We start from the raw sequence: 25,745 nt of genomic DNA on the forward strand, positions 1-25,745 counted from the left end.
GTGATCACAAAAGGGAGATGCAATGGAACTCGATAAAATCATGAACGAACAAAAAAAAAAACCACCAACCCACAAACTTACCTAGGGAATTACTTTTCACTATTTGCTAATAAAAGAAACAAATGAGCAAAAGCAGATAGGATTTTTGGTTTGGTGGGATTTTCGGTTTGGGTGTTTGGTTTGGGATTTTTTTGGGGGGTGGTGTGGGGTGTGGTCATAACCTTTAGTACGTAGTGCAACTGCTCAGAACAGAATATTGGGGCTATTAAAAGTCTACTTAAATAAAAAATAATTGCATAAATTCAGTGAAAAGAAGTATCTATGCAGACCATTAAGTGCAAAGATATCATCACCTTTGCATCAGAAATTCTGTTAGCCACAAATTACTGGCGCTAGATCAATATCCAGAGAGAGAATCACTACATACTTCCCTTATTCTTTTTTTTTTTTTCTTTTGCTATCTGCTATTGTCCAGCATTACATGACACTGAGCTAGAAAAATCTTTGGTCTGACCTGGCATGGTGCTGCTTACCATGGGGGAAGGAGAGCAGCAAAATAGGTTATTATAGCAACATCTCAGCACTCTTTTTTCCACTCTTCTTATTGATAGACACATTCTTCTTTACATTATTGTATTAAAACCACGAATGGAGATAGCATTAAAACAACAAACAAGGATGCTACTTACAAATTATTAATCTTGCATAAATATGATATTCAGAATATAGGTACTTGGTATTCAGAACATGCATGCACTATGATTTTCACTGAACGGAGGGACCACTGGGAGCAACTATGGACACTAATGAGCTACAGCTGAAGTGTAAAGATGCCGAATTGTTCCTGGGCAAATGTGTGTTGGGGAAGGAAGTTCACAGAATGAAGTAGGTTGCTTTCCTGAAGGGGGAAGGTGGAGTCTCTAACTTGCAATTTTTATGGAGGAAACAATCCCAAAATAGGTGTCAGGCTCAAATAAATCTCTTATTCTCAACCCGTTGCCTTCCCTCCTCTCTACCACAAGACAGACTTATCTATAACAATAATTTATCTACAACTCTACCGTGTTCAGCCTTGCTGAAGCCTTCCTTAAATCATACATGCACATGCTTAGATTAATAAACTATTCAATTTACTTGCCAATACTTATCAAAACCCTGCAATAAAAAAAAAAAAAGGGACACACAGACTAGAAAATATGAGCTTAAAGAACCTAAAAATTGTTCATAAGTTTTGTAGCTGTTTATAAGAAAGAATTTTTATTCAGAATAAAGGACAAATGCTGTCCTTTTAATTATCAACATTTATCTCTGGGACAAGAACATCAGGTACATAGTATAGGAGATTCTTCTAATATAGAGGACAGATGGCAACTTCACTCCTGGGACTTCCTTAGACTGCCCCAGAAAAAAAAACCAACCCAAACCAAAACAAAACCAACACCAAAACCCCCACAATTTTAAAAGGCTTTGAGAATTCCCAGAGGAATGCTAGTCTGGATACAGGAAACCTGGACTGCCTTGTTTGCAAAGCAAATGATAAAACATTTCAGGAATGTACAGAAACTCCTTAGGATGGCAATTACAAAATTAACTTAAAGAATATGTTTCTTTGTCATCTAATCGTACAAATTTAGAATTCGTTCACACACTTTCACATTTCACTTGGTTCTTTACACATACATCTGCTGAAACAAACCTTTTTGGAAACAAAATTACGTTAGCAGATTTATGATGATGTAATACGTAAATGCAGTATGGCAGGTGGGAATGTTTAGGAAAGATGTTATTTACTTATTTTGCAACATAAAAACATTTCAATAAACTAGCGAAACCAAAGCAGACTTCATAATCCTTTACAAAAGCACTTCCACTTGTCTAAAATCATACACGCATCCATAGCTGCCCGTGGCATTTCATAGGCATGTTTCATACTTCACTTACAGGGTGTTAATATCGTAAGCTGTGAATCAACACTTTCTCCTTGAGTGTTAATACTATTAATGTCCTGCTGGGTAAACAGCCAGAACCAAACCGGTGTTCTAAACTGGCTCTGACAATAGTTAGCCTTCCTACCCTTGGTTTTCAGCACAGTAAAACCATTTACTTTTGTAAATATTCAATTTCTCATGGAAAAAAAAGAGTCTGAATAAAAGAAGAGTTTATTATTGGTTTAAGAAAACTTGAAGAGAACCTTCTTGCAATAGCATTGATTGAATATTCTGCAATTGCAGCACAATGTGATTATTACTGAGGGTTTACTTTTTTACTTCTGTAAAAAAGATTGGAATCTAGTCAATTAAATCATGCTCATCTCCATTTCTGGGCCACAAATGATAATTTCCACCTCTCCCAGTTTTCTTTACATTGGCTTAAAAAGCACAAAACAAGAAGTTTCATAATTTTTTTTCCTTAAGCCTTTAAATGTTAAGAATGAAATAATGCAAATATTTTTCCTCCTTCAATTTAGACCAAGGTTTCAAAACAGCAGTATTTTATATTGCACGAGTGCCCTTTAAATAATTAAACCATTCAGCTCCATCCCTAAGTTAAAAAATATATAGAACGAGCACAGCCATCAATACAGGATTTGCCCCTCTCTGAATTAATCCAATTATTCAAATGTCAGTTATAACTGTCAGAGAGCAGTTCCTTGGGCTGGACCAAACTGTTAAAAATTAAAACTGTTTTACCTCGTTTAGTCTCTCTGCCTTTTTAATGTAAAATCCGTGGTCTTGACAAAAAGTTGTGGGATTTGACACCCAATGCAACACAACCCTATTTCTGTCATACATGCATAATTCACTTTGGAAATTTGCACTTGCTTTAAAATATTACTAAAATATACATGTAACATATGCTAATTTAGCCGCATTGGCTTGTAAGCTCCAGCCACTAGGTTATATGTAAACTTTGCCAAGTGCATACACTGTACATAAAGGGATTATAAATGAAAGAAAAGATCCCTGTCCCTAGCTCTCAGTTTCCAGCCTTGGCCAAACTGACAGCCCCAAATCCCAGCAACATCTAACATGCCCTTCCTGTGGAGAAGACAGCCTGTTCTCAGAGTCTTAATTACATCCCAGCTGACTGCCCAGCGTTGCCAAAATCAGGCAACAAACGATGCACCTTCACTTGCAATATGGTCTGCTAAACAGACTCCCAGTCACACAGAAAGAAACTTTCACAACAAGGAGAAAGAAAGGGACAAGCCAGAGAGTGAGGGAGAGGGCAAGCAGCAATCAAGACAAGGAAAAAACCTCTTCCCAGACTCCTGAGGGACCAGCGAGCAGCAGCATGTTACAAACACGGCTATCCCTTGCTCAAAACAAACTCGCAGCCCAAGGTGCCTCACGCCAAGGACTGCTGTTCTCCAAGATGGGCCACTGTAACTAAGACTCGATAGATTAATGATTGCTAAGGAAGGCTAACCAACCCCTCACTGCTCAGGCCATTATAATTACAGAAGAACAGCATGCCGCATTCTGCAATCGCAAATGGTATCATATGTTTTCCTGGCTGGCTTGCAGGAGGAGCTTTATTTACCGAGATGAAATACGAGAGCTGCAGACTTAAAGCAACAGAATTTTAAAATTAACAGAATTGCGTGCGCTTGTGGATATCCACAGAACAAAGTTACACTGAGATCTGTTTTAGCTTGCAGACCTACGAAGATCAAAGTCTCGGTGAGGCAAAATACTCACCTGTCCCATCCAAGCCTGATGGTTATACAGAAAATATTTACAACATAGAAAAAGTTGTATTCTCTTAATGAAATGAATTCAACTTTACAGAAGTGCTAATAAAGCACATACTTTTACTAAGACTACATGACTTTTTTAGAATCTGTGAAATGAAACTTCACTCTTACAAAATGGGCTAAGGAAATGGAGAGATTATTTTCTACTAACTCAAAGAACATTAGTATCAAAATTATGTCAATTAGCTTCCAAAGGAGGGACTTCATACTATTTTTCACAAAAGTTTACTCTATGCAAATATATCATTACCTTCTAGAAATATTATGTATGCACTGGCATTCAGTAAATTTTAATTAACATATTTCCAGAATAGCTTACAATAGTTATTTTGGGTTACTCCAAGAACCAAGGTACCTATTCCCTTGGTAAGGCTCGGTAGTTCTACCTAATAGTGACATTTCATTTTTAAATTTGCGTCCTTCTCAAATATAAATTTGATAAACTAGCATAATACGACATTTATATAAAAAGGTATCTACTCCATCAGTTTAATACTCCTTCAATCTTATCTCCCTGTTTAAACTTTTACGTGATGGACCATCTACTTCACAAGAGTCAAAGAATTTTTGCCACTGACTTCACTGGGAACAAAACTAGCCTGCAAAAACCGGCTGCGTACCATTTAGACCAACAAGGACATGCCGCAAACAGGAAATCTTAATGAGGCTATGAATGAGGCTACAGGTATCTCCAGAAAAGAGTTCCAGATTAGTCAACCTGATTGACGTAAGTTTACAGGACAGAATCCAAATGTAACAACTTGCACAGAGCTTAATTGGACGTTTTTTCCCTTTCAAGCACGTTATATAAAAGAATTATAAAAATCAATTGCTATAGAGTACCTCACATTTAAACCAAGGATTACAGTTACTATCGTTTAATATACACCTGTTAAGGAAAATTCTTTAGAACGCATAAAAATTTTCATCAATACCTCAAAGGCAGAAAAATTTAGCTGAATTCAGAAGACTGCGCTTGATAGAAGGTAACAATCCTGTTTTAGCACAGACAAAAAAGTCTGTTATGCTTACATTTTAATGCTCAGCCCTGAAACCTACTACATAGGATGCAACTTGCCTACTAAGACACAGGTTAGCATCTGATGCTTTGCAGAACCAAAAAAATCTTAGAACGGTTGTCAAAGTTTATGTGCAAATATTACAAGCATTTACTAATTCTTGCGTATACTTATTGCTCAGTATTGGCCTTCTCTGCTCCACATGCAAAAACTATGGCGGCAACATGACCAGAGCCAAAACTGGAAGAAGAGTTACGCTGTGATTAAGATGACATCAAGCTACTACCACAGTCTGGGAAGAAATAATGTTATTTATAACTTAGGGTTTCTGTTATGCTAGAATAGGGACTGGACAAGACTAATCTTTAGACAGATGTATGTGCATGCAATCCTCCTCCTGGATCTGCCGATTAAGGCCTTCTGAGTCTTAATAAAAGCACCGAAATGCCTCCTCGCCATATCAGCAATCACAGTATAGAATTCGTGTCCTGAAGATGGTTCTTAAAGATTGAATGCAAATATTTACAAGCAAGTACAACTCATCGGAAATTTACTTACTTTATGAGAGATTTAAATTCAGATAGTTTCATTTATTGCATTCTAAGGTTATTCTGGGTTCAAGGTTTCTTGAGTGAAGATGTATGACTACATTAAGGAAATATATGAAGTTAGCTTTGGATTTTATTCTGAAATGTTACTGTTGGCGTGAATTCACAGGTGAAAGAACTCCCCTCCCAAGCAGAAGTATTTGTATTTCCATCCAAGTCCTACCTATATGTTAACTGTACTGTTGCTTTACTTCAGGAATTTTCTGATTTGCTCTCCCTCTCCCAAAATACAGAAGCATTTTTCTTTCATGATTTTTTTCACTTCCTTATCATCTTTTACTTAAGTCTTGCTTCTCCTCATCACAGATGATGTTTTGTTTTTTTTTTTTTAATTTTATTATTTGAACCAGAAAATACATTAACAAATTCTTTTTCTGATATTTTTGTGAATTGTGTTTTCAAACCTATGGACCTGACTGTGGCAGCCTCTCTATAGGAAGATGGAGTGAAAGACCCAAGAGGTCATCTAACTTTGCAGGTAGATGACCATTTAAAGGTCAAAAAAAATTCAGCTTTTCAGTGCAATAAGTATCTACAAAAAAATTTCACTCCACGGTTCCGCCCCTTTCTCCTGAGACACACACAAAGACTAGTAGACTTAGGCAGCCACACAAGGGACTGTACACCGTACCTTTTACAGTAATGTAGTAAATCCCCTGTGTTCCTGACACTTGCACTAAGCGGTGCCTTCTTTCGCAGATCTTGTGGCATGATTTTTTTTTAATGTCGTTTAAGAAATAACAAAGGGTGGCAGTTTTTTTGCTTGTTTTGGATGGCTGGTTTTGTTTTAAATACAGACTTCTAAAAGCTGAGAGAAAAACCTGCCCTGTACGTATTTTTATACTCGTGAAATAGATTCCAACTACCTTAGAACACTGAACTTAATACAAGAGTTGTTGCAAATATTAGAGTGAAAACCAACAGGTAAAAAAAACCCCAAAACCAAAATAGTAAATACACCACAATATGCAAACTACCCTTCCAGAAGTATAATTAAGACATAAGCAACTGAAGGATGATTTCGCTATATTTATGTCTTGAGAATATACCATTGGAAACATCCTTTTTTTTTTTTCTCCCCAAAACATCGTGCTACATACTTTTATCTCTACACATGCCGCTCTAAAAAACACTTCAATCCACATAATCTTCTGCATACCAAAATATCAGGTTTTTGCCCCCAAACTTCTCATGGCACAGAGCGTGATTCATGACCTGAGCAGGTGAAAAAGTCTGCCTTAGAATAAGGTGCTCCCGAAGCCTGGAACTGTGTATTACCCATCGATCAACGCTCGCACTGGTAACTTTGGCCCATCAGGCTCGGCGGGGCAGTGTGGAAACGGTGCTTCAAGTGGGATGCAATGGCTGCTTTACTGCAAAGTTTCATCCCGGCAGCCGCGGAACGCATTTTTGTTGGATAGCTGCTTTGGTGGGCACAATGAGGACACAAAAGTTGCAGGAGGGATGCAAATTCATAGGCATTGAAAGATGTGAGGAATTAAGAAACTATTATGACAAGATGAAAGATTTTGAGACCTTCCTGGAGATGTAGGTCTCTTCTGCATATTGTGTAGATAGGCACACAGCTTTTTGCTGAGTCACTCTGAAGTTCAGTGTTAATCTCTCTTGCAAAAATATAACAGAAAAAAAGAGCCACATCCAAGCTTTTTCTGGCACGAACAGGATTAAAATTGATCATGACCCATCTATTTCAAGAAATCCAATCCTATATGACCAAAATCCTATTTCAAAAAGAAAACAGATAGTATTTTTGTTGGCTGCTGTTAGCTGTAAAGGACAAACCCTAAAAACAGAGGGCAGATAACACCTAGCAATCAGCAGAAGTTCTCTAGAACTCTATTTATATATGGTAGGAATAGTATTTGTGAACTGAAAAACAATAAAAAATTTTGTAAAGCAAAATAAACTGCATCAGATACACTACCAGTCATAGAGAAAAGATGTGAATCAGGTAATTCACGGTTATCTACTACCTCCAGGATTAAAAATTAATCACAGTACTGTTTCATCCAGCAGATGCAAGAAGCCATTAAAAGCAAGCTTAAAAATACTATTTTATATAAGGAAGTTTATACTACAGCTTTCAGGTATCACTTAGAAACAACGTAACAATACTTCTACTACTGATCTATCTGGAAAGGAACCCAGCCTGAACTTTTTTTAAAAACCCTGTTCACAGAAAATAAACGATCTTTAACCAGCTATGATTAACCAGTTCTATCATCACCCAAATGTCCTGAGTTTGGAAATCGCATCCATTGATTTAGCTCAACAAATTGCAGTGTCAGGCTCTAGTGGCACTATTACTTGCTTTTAGCAGAAGTAGTTAAAGAAAGTATCTCTAGGGTGGAAGAGAGAGAGTGTTTAAGTGTTTTAAGAAAACATCTTCCTTCCAACCCTGCAAGAAAAATTATGCTGAAATATAGCTCCTAGGGTCAACTGGGCCTCCTAGTATTTATATCCTTATCAGTACGCTATACAGAAAAGTCAGAAATGTTCAAAACATACCTCTCTGGGACCTGGAAATAAGGAGCACAACCTAGTGATGAAGATGGTGATGAACTTGTAGAAGTTCAGTAGGAATCAAAAGCATTATAAATCATCACCTGTTAAGTATAAGCTTTTAAAATGAACCATATAACTAGGTATCTGAGAGTTCCTAAAGAACAGGAAGAGAAGATTTTCTTTTTTTTGGTTAACTTTTAGATAATAAACGCTAACATCCCATAGAAACTTCACAATACTGGAAGTACAGGCCTAAGAGTATGCAACAGAAGGTGGTGCAGAGCCTTGAGCTAATGTCACATTTAGTGTATACAGCTTCCTGAACCCAAGACAGCAGCTCTGCATGCAACCTTACTGTGTGAGGTAAATACCCTTATAGATCTCAGCCTGCCAAGCTGTTCAGAAACAAGAGAGACAAGTGAAATGACTGCTGTTTATACATCCGTAGACAGAAAGTACTGGACACTAATGGGTTTCTTCCTGTCTAGCAGAGAAAATTATAGTAAGGACTAGACACTGAAAGATTGCTGAAGCCAAGCATTCAAATAGAAAAATAGAACTTTTAAATTGTGAGGCTGATTAACAATTGAGTTAAATTCCAGAGAAGTGGTAGATTCTCAATTTTCCATTGTCCTCAGACAAACAGACACCATTCTGAAAGATGCATTTAAATCCAAAGACAAATCATTGGACTCAATACAGGGACAGCCAAGTGAAATGTAATGTCTTATGATATACAGGAGGTGAAACTACATGATCTAACGGTCCCTTCTGGCCTTAAACTCTATGAATCTATGAATCACAGAAAAAGAACACAGAACAAATACAGGAGATGGAAAATAAACTACAAATCTTTCTTAAAAATGTTTGTTCCTTCAAACAGAACTGAATTCTACTCTCTAATTTGAGCCCTCTTAATTTTACCAATGGCACACAAGTCTTTTGATGTGCTACTTGAAAATGTATCAAATTTTCGTTCAAGTATTTGTTTAAATTAAGAGTGGATAAAATCATAAAGGCAAAATTTATCTTCATTAGTAAAGTGTATAGACTTAAAAATGGCATTCCTTTCAGAAGAAGGAAATACATCCTCTTACTATAGTATTCTATTAGCGCAATCCTTGAATCCAGCTCTGAATATCCACTGAAATGTGCTTTTGAAGAATGCACAAGACGAATGTCATATTCAGTCAGCATCCATAAATCAACTTGAATAATTTAATACCTGTTGAAATTTCCCTCCAATTTATTATATGTAATAATAACATGAGAAGTAATTAAAATAAAGAAAAAGTTCAGGTGCAACAGCATTAGTTCAACATCTAGGATCAAGTGTCAGTGGAGATTAACAAATTTCATTCATTTTATCTCCCGTACTGGAGACATGCTGCTCCTAGCTTTAACAGTCAGGAATGTCTGTTAGTTAAATGACTTTGTAAAGGCAGTCAAGTGAGGGCAGGCAGCGACAGTTTAATTAGGGAGCTTGCTATAACTCTATCTGGGAGCTGTAGGCACTGGACTAGAACAAGTGTAAAACGGCACTCAATACTGACTAGCAACCCCTGCCCCCCCCCAGCCAACAAAAACCCTCCAACACAAAAAACCCCACGAAGATACTTTTCATGGCAGGTTCTCTCATTTTTTCTGGCGTCAGGTTGGCTACAGGTGAACAGGAGCAACATAACCGCTGCAGCAGAAGAAAGGTGAGGTTAAGAGAGCAATCATTTATCTTGTATTGATTTCTGGACACTATGTCCTAGATACGTTCCAAGATAGAATGACAGCTTTCTGTTTTGTGTCGGTAAGAGAAGAAAATGACCAGCACCAGTACCCATTGTTTTCCTATCATATTTCCTTTTAGAAACATGCCACACTTAGATTTTTATTCAGACAAGAAAATCCAAACAAGTTTATCACAGAAAAGGAGGGTTAGGGGGTGGTTAATCAGCCATTTGTCTTTGCTGCTGGGTAGTTGGGAGTCAAAGGGTCAAAAACGAGCACAATTGGACCATTTGGTTATATCTCAGGTAACCCTACATCTCTGGTAATTGAACCCATTTCACTCGGTCAGAGTTCCTGTCACTCATATTCAATGTCTGTCATTACTGAGAAATGCTTCATGACATATTACACTGACAGAACCACCACTGCAAGACTAGAAAGAATCCCCAGGCACCAGAAGCAGAAGACAATGGAAGCTTCTTTCAGACCAGTGATGTTTAACATTTTATGTGCTGACATTGTGACTGTAACCACGATATAACGAAAGTCTAGCAAATGGAAGATCAAAAAAAAAATCCATAGTTTATCTGCTTCAGGGACTAGCAGGCAACATCAGAAATAAAACAAACTGGCAGCTCCAAGGTTACTTGCACATAACATTAAAACCTTCAGAAAAAGTTATATGCTGTACTATGTGCATAAACACACACACTTAATACTGGACCTAAATACAACACTGATTTTATTTCTGATTTATTTACAAATATTACACCTTAAGTATAGGACATGCAAATCCTTTTCTTTCTTCTACAGCTTCTTTATTTATAAGCTGCAAACAGTAATAGGAAGCATAATTTGCAATACCCTCTGATATGCCAAAGACAAGGGAAAACACCCTAGCTTTTTAAAACCTCTGAAATGCTCCTCTATGTAGAAATTCTAAACGCAAAAATGCCAGTTATCCACCCACTTTTCAGCTTTATAATCTTTACAAGTGATCCCCTAGTTTATTTTTTCCATAGAGGCATTACTACACTTAGTCAGGGTCACCTCTGCCGTGTTTGACAGGCACACCACTTACCACCACCACACTTGACTTCATCAGATATATTCAGGCCAGCTTCCTTGGACCATACAAATTTTTGCCAGAATCTGTCTCAGTCCAGGGCCTTAAAATTCTACAAACTTAATGCACAGTATTAACTGTGCATTAACATTCTATTAGCACATTCATTAGAAGAAACAGTGGCTGGAAAGCTGAGAGGTTTCGACTAGGAGATGGGGGAGGGCAACAAAAGACATTGAAAATTTCATTGTGGTCTTAATGGCTTTAACTCAATTTTACCTTCTTCTCATAAGAATGTGGAAGCAAGGTATCTAACAAGTCATTTAACTGAATCTCTTCAAGTAACTGAAAATTGATTTCACCATATTTAAAACTTCATTTCTAAGAACCAGCTTTAAACTAAAAGAGTTACTAGATTCCCAAGACCCTTTGCTAGGTACCCAGTCCAAATATTAAGATTGTATTAGCTACAATCTACTGTTTGTAGCAATTTCTTGTAGTGCTTTAGTGATGTCCAGACCAACCAGCGGAGAGAAATAATTTCTTTCCATCCTGAGTGCCCTGAATGAAAAATAAACAGGATTAAGTTGTTCTCCCAAATTTGGTGGAAGTCCAGAATTTTAGCTGAGATTATGATATTAAACACTCATAGCTTCAAGGCTGAGGCAAATACCAAAGGAACATCCATAGTGTGAATAGTTAGCTACCATCCTAGGATTACAATGAATTTCACACAAAATAATGGAAAAATATCCTTAAACTAGACATCTCGCAGTTTATGAAATCAATTTTTATTAATTTATAGGATTAAACCAATTTTTTCCACAGCTCTCATGCAATACGCAAGTGATTAATTTTAAATAAGGAGTTGGTACAAATTCCAAGATCAATAAGGAACTTTAGCATTGTTCACTATCAGCAAAAGAAATTTGAATGGCAAACAAAGTCATCTTAAACTATGAAATTGCTCCATGAAGATCTGAGAATATATTGCCTGAAGTTCATAAAAGTTCTAATACGAAATATATTATTTCTAAAGCAACCCTTACTTTCACTTTGAGAACAATCTGTATTTCATTGTGAAGCACATTCACACAGAAAAAATCTTAAATAGATTTAGAAACTACAATTTGCAGCAGTAAAAGCAGTTAAGATGTCCAACAAGAAATATATGACAAAGAACAGCACAATAATTCAGCCATTAATAAATCTGGCACAATAACCGTTATCTTGTCATAAAGTAAGATAATACCTCTCCAATCCCTCCATGCTGGATTTTTATACTGTATTCATATGCTAAAAGCCTTCTTAGAAGCAGATGCTTCAATTCAGAGCTCCAAAACCCTACTCATATGTACCTGCTCTATTCAACTAGCTATTTTTGCCCATTGCTCTACACTGAATACTTCTTATACTTAAAGTAGCGAGCAGGTTTTGGAGTACTATGGCCAAAGAATCAAAATGAATTATATTCAGGTCTATATCCTAGCAGGGAAAAATGTGTTGCAACAATTTTTCTAATGCTGAAATACCATTTCACCAAATGTTCCTGTCAAGGCATGGTTTAATTACCTTGGCACCCATGCCACTTATAATCACCTGTCATTAGCAACGATGCTTGCATCTGTTTACACGTCTGTCAGAAATGCCAGCCCAGATGAAGTCTAAGAATAAGACAACTTTTGCTAGCACTTGACCCCAGAAGTGGAAAGGTCATCTAAGGTTATCTATCCCCAGAGTGAGACGTGTACAGTAACTAAAAGGTTCCTTATTCATTCTTTAGTTTATAATCCACTTGCTTACTTTTATATAGAATTAGAGTGCTCTAAGCTAACAATACAAAACAATATCTATATTCTTTTAAAACTTTTGGGGTTTTTTGGGTTTTTTTTTGCCTTTGGAGAGATTTTTGTGAAACCATTTCCAAATTTAGTTATCCAGAATGCAGTTATTCGCTCTAGTCCATTAAACTGTTTATTGATTAGCTGCTTTCCTCAGAGGTAACTTTAAACAGAGAACAAAGAAGTAAATCCTAACTCAAAATATAATTTTATAAGCAATATTACCTTTAAATATGGGAGTGGAGCAAGCATGCCAATGAACATTTTAAAAAGCTAAGAGTCATTAGGCAGTGACATTGTGAAAACTTCAGGTTTCGATGGACTACAAATTCAAATGTCATCTTCATCCTGACTCTAGAAATGTGCATTTTAGGCCGGCTGCTTTAATAACTGGTATTAATGGCCTTCTCAAAAAATTATGTGTTTTTAAACTATTTCATGGGATATCTGGTTTACAATTTTTTCCACACAAGGTCTCTTTCTACTGAGGCAAATACTTCCATCCCCTATGTCATTTATATGGATAAAGGACTACTGTGGATTTTTAAAGTACTGAAAGTCAGTAGTATCTTGGTCTTTGAACTCTACTCAGCGATTGGGTGTTGAAATTCATAGCAAACATTTTCTTTATGAGAAGCAGAAAAGAGAAAACTAAATAATAATCTACTGCACAAAGAAATACTACAGTCTTTGACAGAGAGAAAAATACGCAATGTGTATTTTTGTGACATGCATTTAAACAAGATGTTACTGACTGTTGTATCATCTATTTCGATTCACAACTAATTACACACAAGAAGGGTCCCATCCTCATATATCCACTCCGGTGGGGGACACATTGTCTACACACAGTTTGTCACGGTGTTTTTCTGTAGATTACATACATCTATTTCAAAGGTATTCAGCCACAGATAACGACAACATTTAAAACTCTTTCACAACTTTCAACTATAATGAACTCGGTACTACAATGTTTTTGCCATACTGCTTTCTCAGCGTGGATTTTGCAACCATGAGGCTTCTCTCTTTTTCATTGTTATATATATTACACAGCAATTTCATCCAGAAATTTTGAAGTGTTATATAAGGCAGAATAAATAGTGTAAGCTATACTAAAAAGACCTTTCTGGAGGTACAGAGCAATTAAGCCATTGCTCTGCATCTCAAGTTATTTATAATGCGGGAGGACAGGGCCAGACAAGACAAATTCTGAACGATATTCTGGCAAACTCCGCTTACTAGAAGGACTCATGTATCAATTCAGTATACACACCAGGAAATCAGGTATGCATGCACATGCATGTTGGGTGGTAGGGAAATAACACACTAAAATGAGGGGAAGACCCTATTTCAGTAGTTTTTACAATTCTATGACTAAGACTCCTGGAACAAACTAAATATATTTTTCATGTTTTTGTGCTATGCAACTGGAACACTCACTGTAAGCTATTCTAGCTGTTTGGCAAATATCTCTAGAACAAGTACACAAGTAAAATACGAAAGCAATTTTATGGCTCGGTCCTGCAAATACTATCTGCTGCAGCACTTGCTCTTTAAAACCACAGCAAGTTAGTTGTGCATTCAGGAGCATTTTAAGTATCAAAACTCTTAATACATGTCAGCACTCTAAGGGCAATGGCCCACACAGAACAGATGCACACCTGCCCTCTCCTTTATATAAGCACACGTACGGCATCGCTGGTATCGTTGCATTCTAGCTCCTGCTTGAAGGACTGGAGATAGCTTTTTGTATATGCTATTTCTAGACAGTTAGAAGACCTTCCATCGAGCTCTTCAGCTGGTAAATTGAGAGAGTTTACTGCACAAGTATTTTCACATCTTTATAATGTTGAAAATAAAAGCTTGCAGATGTCACAGAAACATGCAGCTATGCTGAGTACTACAATTTAAATGCACTTTCTATCCTTGTAAGACTCATGAAACAAAGCCAAGAACTCTTTGGCTTTACATTCTAGTGAAATCTAAACTGGTCTGAACGACTATAAATGGTTACTGTTTGTCTTGGCTCCTACCTATATCAGATTCAGACTGAAGAATCTTAGTGAAGAAATTATAAGGGATAAAATGGATATTTCTAAATTACAAGACTGCAATTCCAGTGGCTCAGTATATCAGTTTTCTGTTTCATCTAAGTCTGCTGTAGAGAAAATTGTGGGATTTGACAACAAAGGATCAAAAACATTTACTTTCATGAGCCAAAAGCTTCTTGCCTTGATGATATTGAAGATTAACCCCCACCCCCCGAAAAAAACCCCAACAGATCAGGATCAGTTACATTTTGTTAATGACTCAAAGGGGCGTAGGTTACCAATAGAATGGTTACCAGCAGAATTTTAAAGTGCACTCAATTAAAAAGCTATATAACTGCAGTTAAATTAATCTAACGCTGAATTTTAACCCTAGAGTCATGTGTGTGTTGTTCAAGTAACTTTTAGGTTTGTACCATTAAAAATTAAGGGAAGCAAGCTCTGCCATTGTGTCTTCTGTTTGATGGGGAGACATAACACTTAGGACTGACAGTCTATCACCACTTAAAACCAGCACCCTTTGTTTACTTTGTTTTTTATCTGACATTAATGACTTCTTGGCCAGATAGCCAGGCCATGTTAGTGACATGTTAGCCGTCAGCACTACTCACATCCAGCGCGAAGGAGAATGCAGCATCTGTGGGAGTAAAACAGGCCAGTGTTGCCAGCTTTCGTTTCCCTTTGAGTCAATCAGCAGAATCAAATTAACAAGTAGAAAGACATAATCTATTGCGCATAGGATGCACATCAGAATGAAAACTCCTTCCTCAAGGTTTGTACCAAAGCCGTAACTGGTATCTGAATAAGCAACATCATAATCGTAACTTCAATTGAAATATAATGCTCACAGTAATATTAACACTGATATACAAAGCTTCCAACAGGCACTACACAGTTTGCCGGATGGTGAGTATAATAAAATCTGTGTATTTGACAACCAGAAACCAGTTAGAAGTGTCCCAGAGACCGGGGCAATCAGTGCTGAGGATGCATGCTTCACGGCCATCCCTGCAGTCAAGGCACCCACCCATCAAGGCAACTATCATTGCTACCCTTACTCATCAATAACTGATTTCCTAGAAGTCTTAGAAAAGATAATATTGATAGAGTATTTGGCAGTACATAAGCTGAGAATCACAGTGGATGATGCACATAGGACAAGACAGACAAGGATCATTTTCCTGCCTAAACTGGACTATAAATTCTACAGAATATGGACCACACACTATTCTTCCAAGTGCTCCCACAGTCAGCACATAATCAAGAGCTTAAAATACACCATTATTAATTTATTATAGATTACCACTTCTATTATACCTTTTCATAATACATGATGAATATGACTAGAAGAGAGATGAATTAATACAATATAATCCTTAAAATCCAAAAATGGAAAAGGATTAGGACCAAGGATGCACAGATGACAGGACGAGGTGGGAAGCAGAGAATGGAAAATTTCTGGGGGAAAAAAAAAACTTCCCCTTGAGACCTCTGTTGAAAGCATTGAAATCTATAGGAAAAATATGAAGGTGTTTTTTTTTTTTTGGACCGAATACTAAAACAATTTGCTGAGTAACAATTTCAAGTATTACTACTATTGTGCCATGTCAGCCAATCAAAATATGTTCTATAGCTATTTCATACAATAGAGTAGTTAGAAATTACAATTTTTGTTTCTAAAATATAATACCAATAGATAAGAAGATACAATCTGCTTTCTAAACTAAGGTATACTATTTACGTATTAATACCCATTGTGATGTAATAATGATGTAATGTTATTTTTATTTTCCAATTAATTCCAACTAAGGCGGAATTTCCCCTCCCTCCCCCCTGATATTTAGGGATATATTAACATTCAGAATAAACAAATATAAGCAACTACATAAGTGTACAGCGCAGCTCCATATCTAAAACTAAATGCATTCAAAAGTTTGAACAAGATTACAAGAGCCAGGGCAGAGGAGAGGCCACATCTCCTGACATTTTTAAATACCATTAGCATACACAGTTTTTCCATGAGAAAAAAAAAAAAGAGGTTTCTGTACTGAAAACACAATATTCCTAGTTTACAAACTTATTAATAAAAACCCCATTATTAATTGCTGGAGCTTTTCCATCGTGTTTCTGCAGCTGACAATCCTAAGCCTACAAAAGCTGTCAGTCAGGTTCTAGAAGCCACGACTGTATAAGTGTGTGTGTTTATAAATACACACATAAAGCACATATATATATTTAAATGCTTTTATAAGGAAGGTTATCAAGCCTTTCTTAGCAGCTCTGTAATAAATGAAAGCTGAGACACATAAACACAGGTCCTTAAGAGCTAATGCTCTGAGGAAAACATGAAATATTAACAGACTTGAGATAAAACAGTTAATAACACTATCACTGTCCCTGCCACTGTTCGCTGCCTTGAAACATCACAAGTCTAAGCTCCCATTAGGAACTCCGTCCTTAAGCATATGAAATTGTTACCCCTCCCCGGTTAGACAGAGAGGCTTTCTGACTGCTAATCACTGAAGACATAAAAGCTATACCAGAACGCCTGACTCTGAATGTGGCTTAGTTCCACATACAAAAACCTAGCATTTCCTCCTTTCACTCCAGTATTCAACAGCGATTAAAGATGGGATGTCACGTAAGAATCACCCAATAGTCCAAGCCACAATTTAAGGTGATGCACAGCTACCTGACGTTTATGGGTACTTCCACCCAGGAGATGTATTCAACCACATAGAAAAAAAAAATCCCTAACCTGTATTACTTATAAAAGCTCATTAAGTTCACGCTCTTCACTGTCCTATAATTGAAGTAATTATTACAAATAACTGTCCCTTAAAATTACTTTTCGCGGATAGAGAGTTCAATTGTGAACCATCTGGTTTTAGTTTTCTACCTTCTAGCATCAGTGGTGATAGTGGTTCTACACTCTAAAAGGAAGTTTTAAATAATTTTATCAATATACACAGCATTCAAGTAATGAATCCCAGAAGTTTCAGCTTTCTAAGATATTTCTGTATTAGAAAAGACAGATGACTCATGAAAGATAAGGTAGCATATCTGCAACAAACATATTACCACAGTATAACATAGGACATAAAGCTTGCCATTTGCACCATTAGGTTTGCCACAATAAATGAGACATTGGATGTGATGTATAGCACAGGAAAGAAACCACAGCTGTTTGTTTCTGTAGAGAAGTACATAGGTGCTCTGCACCTGAGTCTGCAAATATTTATTAAGCCCGTAACAGTGAGGTTGTGATGTTCAGAACAGCTACTGCTGAAAACCATTATCTATGGATAATTAACTATGTCAGGACACTGAGGTCCTAACATGAGGTCCTCATAATTCCCCACTAAGGGAAAGACAGTACAACATTATTATAATATATTAGTAATATTTAACCACAGGATCATACTATTTGTGTTTTAATAAGGAAGGCTGAATACCATAGCAGGGTTTAAATTATTCTTAGTTTCTGATGGTGCAGTTTAAACCAGGATTAACAAATCCTCAGGTTTTGTTACTGCCAAGCAATGTGATACCCTAACAAACAAGGACAACAACTAATTAGAAAATGGTTTTATTTGTAAATAAAGCATTTGTGTCCTTGCAGGTATAATTATTATTAATGCATTTTTTTCTATCATTTGCCAGCAGAAATCTAAACTTATTGGGAAGAAAAAAGAAATGGAAAAAAATTTCTTATTTTTTACTTGACCAAAATAATTCACTTGAACTTTGGAAGCCCTTGTATTTTTTTCAAGCGTTTTTAGAAACAGCTAGTAAAAAAAAATTTTTCATCACGCAATAAAAAGGCTTTTTGACACATGAAGACAAAAGCTTCAGGCCGTTTATTAAGACTACTTCCTACTGTGTTGGGCTTTGTTTTATCTCATAATTAAAATCACACCTGAGCTGGGCCATCTGTGAGAGTGTATTAGGTTTCTTACAAAACATGAAAATCCTTTCATTTTTTCCATACAAACGCCAATAAATCTTGTAGGGTTTTTTTTTGTGTGACACAGAAAAAATAATATGCTTAAATAAAGGTCAGGCTTGGAGCAAAAAAATGAGCAGGCAAACAAAATTATTTTTCTGTATTCATCATCAATTGCACCTCCTAATAATTGATACATTTTAAACAGTTGTACACTTAAACATAAAAATGAAACCTTTTTTCTTTTGATATTTGTCAGCATGTTGCTTTCTTACAGTTTCTTTTGTAGGATAAAAATAAAAATTAGTAAAAGTTGAAGGATTAGTAATTTCCATATCAGTTAGCAACTAAGAGTGTGCAGAAAAGGTCAGTCAGTGCTTTTCAAGATCAGCAACTATGTTAGCATCCTAACACATACGCTTATAGGTTCTAGTGAGAAAAAAGAGAAGTTATGTATTTCATAAATGTACATACTTTATAAAGTTCAAGGGGTTCTTTTGGTTTTGTTTTGGGGGATTTTTTTTGTTTGTTTTGGTTGGTTGGTTTCTTTGTTTTAAAACACTCTGAAGAGAAACCAAGAGGATTTCCTTTTACACAAGGCCATCGTGGAGAAAGAGAAATCCCGAAATATAATCCAAATCTATGAAACCAAGGAGATGTCTTTTCAGCAAAGTACTTCTGTGTGCATAGTTAAACTGCAGGACTAATGACAAGGGGACCTAAATTCATGCTAGAAGTCAGACATAAAGTGGCTTGCTTCGAACACGTGAAAATTTAAACACGCAAGTGATTCTATTTACTTTCTTGCAAGCTATATTCCTTCAAAGAGACTATATAAATTCTTGAAATTATCTTGCTTAATGCTTCTGTTGAGCCAGGAACTAAATACATATCAAGCTTTTGCTTCTTATTCATGTAACTTTAATTACACAATTAAATTTGCATAGTATTTTGGTAGTCTAGCAATCATACTCAGAAAGTTTTAAACTTCTCACACAAGGCAAATTACAAAACGGTTATCTTACACATCGACAGCAAATAGATCGGAAGGCCCTGAAACAGCAGTGAAGAGCAGTGATTTTCCATCTCAGAGTAACAAAAGAGCAAGGTATGGGAATGTTGTGAAATAAAAGGAAGAAATTATTTCACATCAAAATGTACTATATTAGAGTACAATAAGAGAGATAAGCAGTATTAATAACTTGTTTTCCTGGGCAAACGGAATGAACAAATGGTCAACTGCATGCAGCGCTCCATTGATTTCACAAGACTCAACATGCACAGAGGTCTTCCCATGTTACTGGAATTTATAATTAACTATTAACAAGCAGAAAACTCAAAAAATATTTTTTCTGATTACAACAATATTAAAAATTACGATTTCTTTTCTTTATACATTTTGAAGCACCAAGCTTCAACACTGATCTGCACAAACTATCACTAATTCAAATCCCTTTGATATTTACATATATTTGAGCTACAACTTTATTTTTATTCTTAGAACTTCATCTGGCTGATAGTGCACTTCATTGGCAAACATATTTCATTTGAGTTTGTGTTCTTTTAAATTACTTCTTTTACAACAAAAAAGTCTAAATTCAGTGTGTCATAAATAAGACTCTAAAGCCATAAAACCTCCCTTTTTTTCCAAATGCTTTTTGGAATCTGATGATTATTTAATACCAAGGCTATTTTGAAAATTCAATTTTTTATTGGGTTGAGGATATAAAAGAACATGAGTCATGTTAAGCAAGAAACAGCAACATTTTTTTAAATGTGTCTGCCTGTGACAACCAAGTGGTCTTAAGTTGTCCTCTCTCCTGTTATTTTAAAGCTACTTTAATCCATCTTTCTAAAAAACAAGTTTGCAATACTACACAGTTCAATCGCCTTCCAAATGCAGTTTTTCCTACTGAAGTTGGCCAAGAGCTAAGAAACAAAGGCACTTTATTCTGAAAAAGGTTTTCTTATTCAATTGCACAAAAATGATTTCTTATATTTAAAAGAGAATTACTTTGGTAATGATCGTTTTACGTGCCAAATTACAAACCATAAAGACTTTTCCAATCAGATGCGTCTTTCTGCAGCAGTGTCACAATAAAAGTCTGAGATTCCATCATAAGAAAATGTGAAGAATATTTACCAGGATGTGTGCCCTGATTCTCTTCTCAGTTACACTAACTTAAATCAAGAGTAACTCTCTTGAACTCAGCGATATTGCAATGGTGTAAAATCAATCTGAGAAGAGATGACGGTGACAATGATAGTCTAGACGCTCTCACAAGCAAAATAAATGTTACATTTTTAGATACTCAGCAGTTGTCTTATCCCTTTAAAAAGCAGTATGGGACATTAAAATTCTCAGACGACTTCTCTGTCCCCAACCTTCTCTACCTACACAAATTCATCAAAAATTTAGTGAGAACTATATACAGCAACTGCAGATACCTCCCAGTTATGATGCAGAACCGTAACTGGTAAGTACCCCACAAGGAAGGAATTGCTTTGGCAATACTGATGGATAATCTTTGTATAGTAATTGACATCCTACAGCGTAGGAGATAATGACGTAGATGACCAGGTGAAGCAACCCCGCATTAAATGGTATATGCTAGCAACAGTTACAATTTTTCCCCTATCTCTTCTGTGAGAGACAGGGATTCTGGTCAGTTGAAACTTAGGAGTTTCTTCTCTGAATACACTGAAATGTGTATTGTTGACTCTGGGAAAAGAATGGACCTCTAAAGACACCACAAGGCACATTTACTGTAGATTCCAAGGGAAAAGTAATAATGAACATACATGAGAAGTGTACTAACTTGCACTCTCTAATCACTCTTTCCCCCCACCCCTCTGTAAACATATAAAAGGTCCAGTTTACAAAGTCAGCATTATTTTGAAAAATTTTACTTCCCTGTATGATGGATGGTCAAAAATAATTAAAACTGAATGAAGACTGTCAAAAAAAATGAACAATATATATTCAGATGCATTATCCTTGCTGGTTTTCATTATTGTGTTTGTTCATTTTCTCCTCAATTGAATTCACAACATTTACTCATTCACAATGGGTCTGTACATTCGCATCTGCACAGCGTTGCCTATGGAAAAGCGTTAAGTATCAGCTTTCAGTGTTCCTTCTCATGTGCCCTCCCCGCTGTAAATGAGGTTAGGAAACAACACTGTAAACACAAAAGTCCTTTCGAAAGGTAAAATAGTGGGGGGAAAAAACAAGCCTCTCAGGAAATCTGATTTGTACTTAGGCTTCATTCTTAAAGGAACACCCAAAGCTTGACAGCATTTCAAACTATTGAAATACAAAATATTAAAGGAAGAGACAGCAGAATAAGGCATTATATTTTTATGGTAGTCTTGTATTTTTACTATAAGGAGTAGAATAAGGCATTATAGTAATAATACAAGTATACTACAAAAATATAAATAGCACTGAATGCCGAGCTCATTCTTCTGAGTAGTGGGTTGCTTTATTTTCCTTCTTCTTTCCTCCCTCCCCTCTTTTTTTAAAGAAAACAAGTGATTGCAATTCCTTCAGCAAAAAACCAGGACACACACACACAGATGTCATAAATAATTCCAATATAAACCCATGCTAATTTATTTAATGTGAAACTCCAACACAAATTACTTAGCAGTGAAATTCCACCTCCTCGTATTGTCTATGCGAAATAAAAGCGAACAGATGTGCTCTTCCAAACCGAGCTATTGCTACAATTAAACCAACAGTCATTTTACAAACCAGCGAGCTATTTCGTGTGCGTCTACGGTGCTAATCGTCCTTCCTCCGCTACCCCAGCCCAACAGAAGAGCGAGTTATTTATAGAGTTATCTATCTTGCACTTTGCAGATGATGCCTAACATTATGACAACAGTGAAAAGGTCTCCGTACCTGCCTACCTAAAACAAGTTTCTGTAAAGTAATGAATAGAGACAGCTTGGGGACTATCCACCTGCACTGCCTGCCTTTTACTGCCTGCGCAGCGAAACCACAAGGGATTGGCAGAAGGCACTTGTCTGACAGGGCCAGGACAGCCTTTCTCCTCGGTGACAGCCTGGGCCTAGCCTCTTAAACCTGACCCACCATAATTCCTTCACAATGCAGCAGCGAGGCAGCTGACAGTAGCAGCTGCACCTCCTAAGCGAGATGGATGGAATTTTCATAACTAGTTCCCCAAGTTACATTTTACCTTCAAGATAATTTATGAGCTGCTGTGGAGCCTTGAAGAGACAATATGCTTGCCATAAAATTAACTGTAACAGTCTTGTAGGTTATAATTAACACTGGGAGGGTAGCACCAACTGGATGAAACACATGGCATAATTGATGGTGAAACTGGAAATTAAGGAAGCTAACAATATCATTACTGTGCACATCACTTTAGTGAAACCTATGCTTTCCAGGGGTTAATTACAATCCCCTTCTAACGTACACATTCTGACGGGGAGTGGATGAGTGTCACAGCTAGGAGGAGGCAGGTTTGCTGGCAAGGCCACCTTGCACCTGGACTGATGTATATATTGTTTTTTTTGCCTGGAAGAGATATACATGTCAAAGCAGCAGCACCAGCACCTGAACATCTGGCAGCAGGCACACTGTAGCTTAGAGATAGATGATTGCTCAAGCCTCGTAGAATATTTCATTTTCTCTGTAGCCAGCATACTTAATGGCAAAGAAGAAAAAAATCCTCTGTGAGATTTCACTTAATGGCACACATTATTAATTTAAATGACTTGAGCAAAGAAAAACATTTTAACTTTATATTGCCATAACTTAGCAGTAAATTAAGATTTTTTTTTTCATCAGTGTATTATCATCTTGGTTTATTACATTAGTCATTAGAAACATGCAGAGCAATCCTTTTAGCATCTTGCCTGTCAAGGGAATACTGAACTGAAGATGCAACGCTAGTGAGCTAGTTAATCAGAAATAATATTATAAACTGCTGCCATCTTTGGGAAGGAGAACATGCAATTCATCTACCTGTATCTAAGACTCTACTCTCTAGCCAAGGCTTAAGGAATCATTAGTGTAATGTATTTATTTGAATCTCTCTCAAATTATTTTAATGAAACTTTTTTTTTTTTCTGTCCCTGGACAAGATATGTGAAAATGTACAGATAAATGATGCAACAGTGTCACCTACAGGCAAGCAAAACAGTTAAAAACCTTCTCCCACATTGCACCCTCTTCCCTCTCAAATCCCTTTCCTCCCCTCTTTTCCCCTCCTCCATCCTCCCCCTCAATCCCTAACACACACGTCTGGATTTTGGGATTATCCATATCTCAAATATAAAAAGAAGGGCATATACCTAAAATGCTTTCAGGATGGTCTAATCTAAAATAATCAGACCTTACATGCCTCACAATAAACATGCTGTACAGCTAGCAAGTCATCTACGCTGGAGTGGATACACTGATTACCTTACATCTCCTGAGCACTTGTTCAAATCCACCTTTAGCAGGTAGTCAAAAATAATTCTGGTAAGTATATTTTTCAGAACTCAGAAAGACCAAATGTTGACATTACTAAATATGAGAAATTAAAAAAGAGAGTCGACTTGCTCAAAAACAACTGGCAAAAATTTTAAGACTATTGTCTAAACTTGTATTAAAAAATGCTCTCCAGCATAATTTGGAACTAAATCTAACTCCAGCACATCCACAGCCATAACTGACGGATTCATTCAGCCTACCCTTGTAGAAAGAGTGGAACTCCCTCTTATTAGTAGCTCTTAAAATTTTCAGAACTCTCCTTTGCCAACAAAATACTATCTTCTCCCAGTACTACTGCTTTTACTCTAATACTCAATAGCCTTTTCTTAGCTTCTCCCACAAACCCTGCATTTTGGCAGCCTATGTCTCAGTTAACCTTTTTGATACATCTCAAGATACCTTTTTGTTTCAATTATTTCTCTCAATTTCTAATTATATCACTGATGTGATTTCAACACACTTCTCACCCATGAGTCCTATCTGCTCCACCACCAACCCAAGCTAGATAATCTCTAGAATACAGCAGTATGGAAATATAAATGAGTATTGTAAATTACCAGTAATTTGGGATGTTGCATACATCCAGAAGTGTTCTTAGCTGGCTAAGCTACTCAAGTAAGTTATAGTAGGATTTTCTTCTCTACGACTACATATGCTTTAAGCACTGTTCCCATTTGGGGCTGCTGTCATTTACCAAAATAAGACAAAGAATATGAAAACAATGCATGTTATGTAACAGGTTCCCAAGTTCTCTGTTTTTACAGAGCATCTTAAGCATAAGAAATGTCAACTTCCTTTTTTAGCTATTTTAAACATCATCATAGTTTATAATTTAATAATTCCACAGCAATGATATATTAAGAATTGAAAATTCAGACAAAATAAACAACACAAATAATATAGCCAAATTAAACTGTTAAGATGCCCAGATGATCTCATTAGTAGTGAAATCGAATTCTATTCTCCAGTTCATCTTAGTTTCTCTGATTAGTTGATACATCTCCAACCCATTCTTTGACCTCCCGGTGGATTGCACTTCCCTCTCGTCCAATGCTGTTGACATCACCCAATAATTCACTATGCCTCTCGCACCAGCATATGATTATCTGTGTAAGTTGCCATAACTTTTAGTGCAAGCAAACTGTAGAGCAATGCAACAGACCGACATTCTTCTTTTTGCCCACAGTCAGCCATGATATTCATTGGTTTATCACTACTTCACAACCGTGGTCTAGACCGCTTAGAGCATTGACAGCATCTTGCTCAGTTTCTACATCCATTTAATTTTTGGCTGCTCTGAAAATGCCAGCAAGGGTACCAATTAGTGTCAGCTGTAACAGTTGCTTTATGTGATATACACACCTGCCTCCTAGGATTGGAGAACCAATGCATTTTACATAGGCCATCAAACACAGATACCCAATGGGAATAATCTTTGGCACTATCTACCTGAACCATATTTGAACCGCTGACCTGAAAACAAAAGGCTTTGTATTTCATTACCAATCCCTGGAGCCATCAAGTTCTATATATGTGGAAAAACTTTAATAGCATAAGGCTGACAGCATTTAAGACTTAAGTCATGAACTTATGTAAGCATCTGCTCACTCACGCCTCATGCTATGACATGATAAGCACACCATTTGGCTAGGTAAACCCTTTATGTTACCCTCTGTTTTTTCTGTATTGGTAATATATGC

The 25,745-nt window shown here is 36.5% G+C and overlaps 1 protein-coding gene across 10 annotated transcripts in view; it reads right to left on the reverse strand.

Annotated features, from left to right (window-relative positions):
- The window catches only part of FTO (FTO alpha-ketoglutarate dependent dioxygenase), a 258,747-nt gene that overhangs the window by 112,250 nt on the left and 120,752 nt on the right, over positions 1-25,745 (reverse strand). The window lies entirely within an intron of this gene.

The sequence above is a fragment of the Calonectris borealis genome, chromosome 12 (assembly GCF_964195595.1).
Source record: "Calonectris borealis chromosome 12, bCalBor7.hap1.2, whole genome shotgun sequence".
In the NCBI taxonomy this organism is placed as follows: Eukaryota; Metazoa; Chordata; class Aves; order Procellariiformes; family Procellariidae; genus Calonectris; species Calonectris borealis.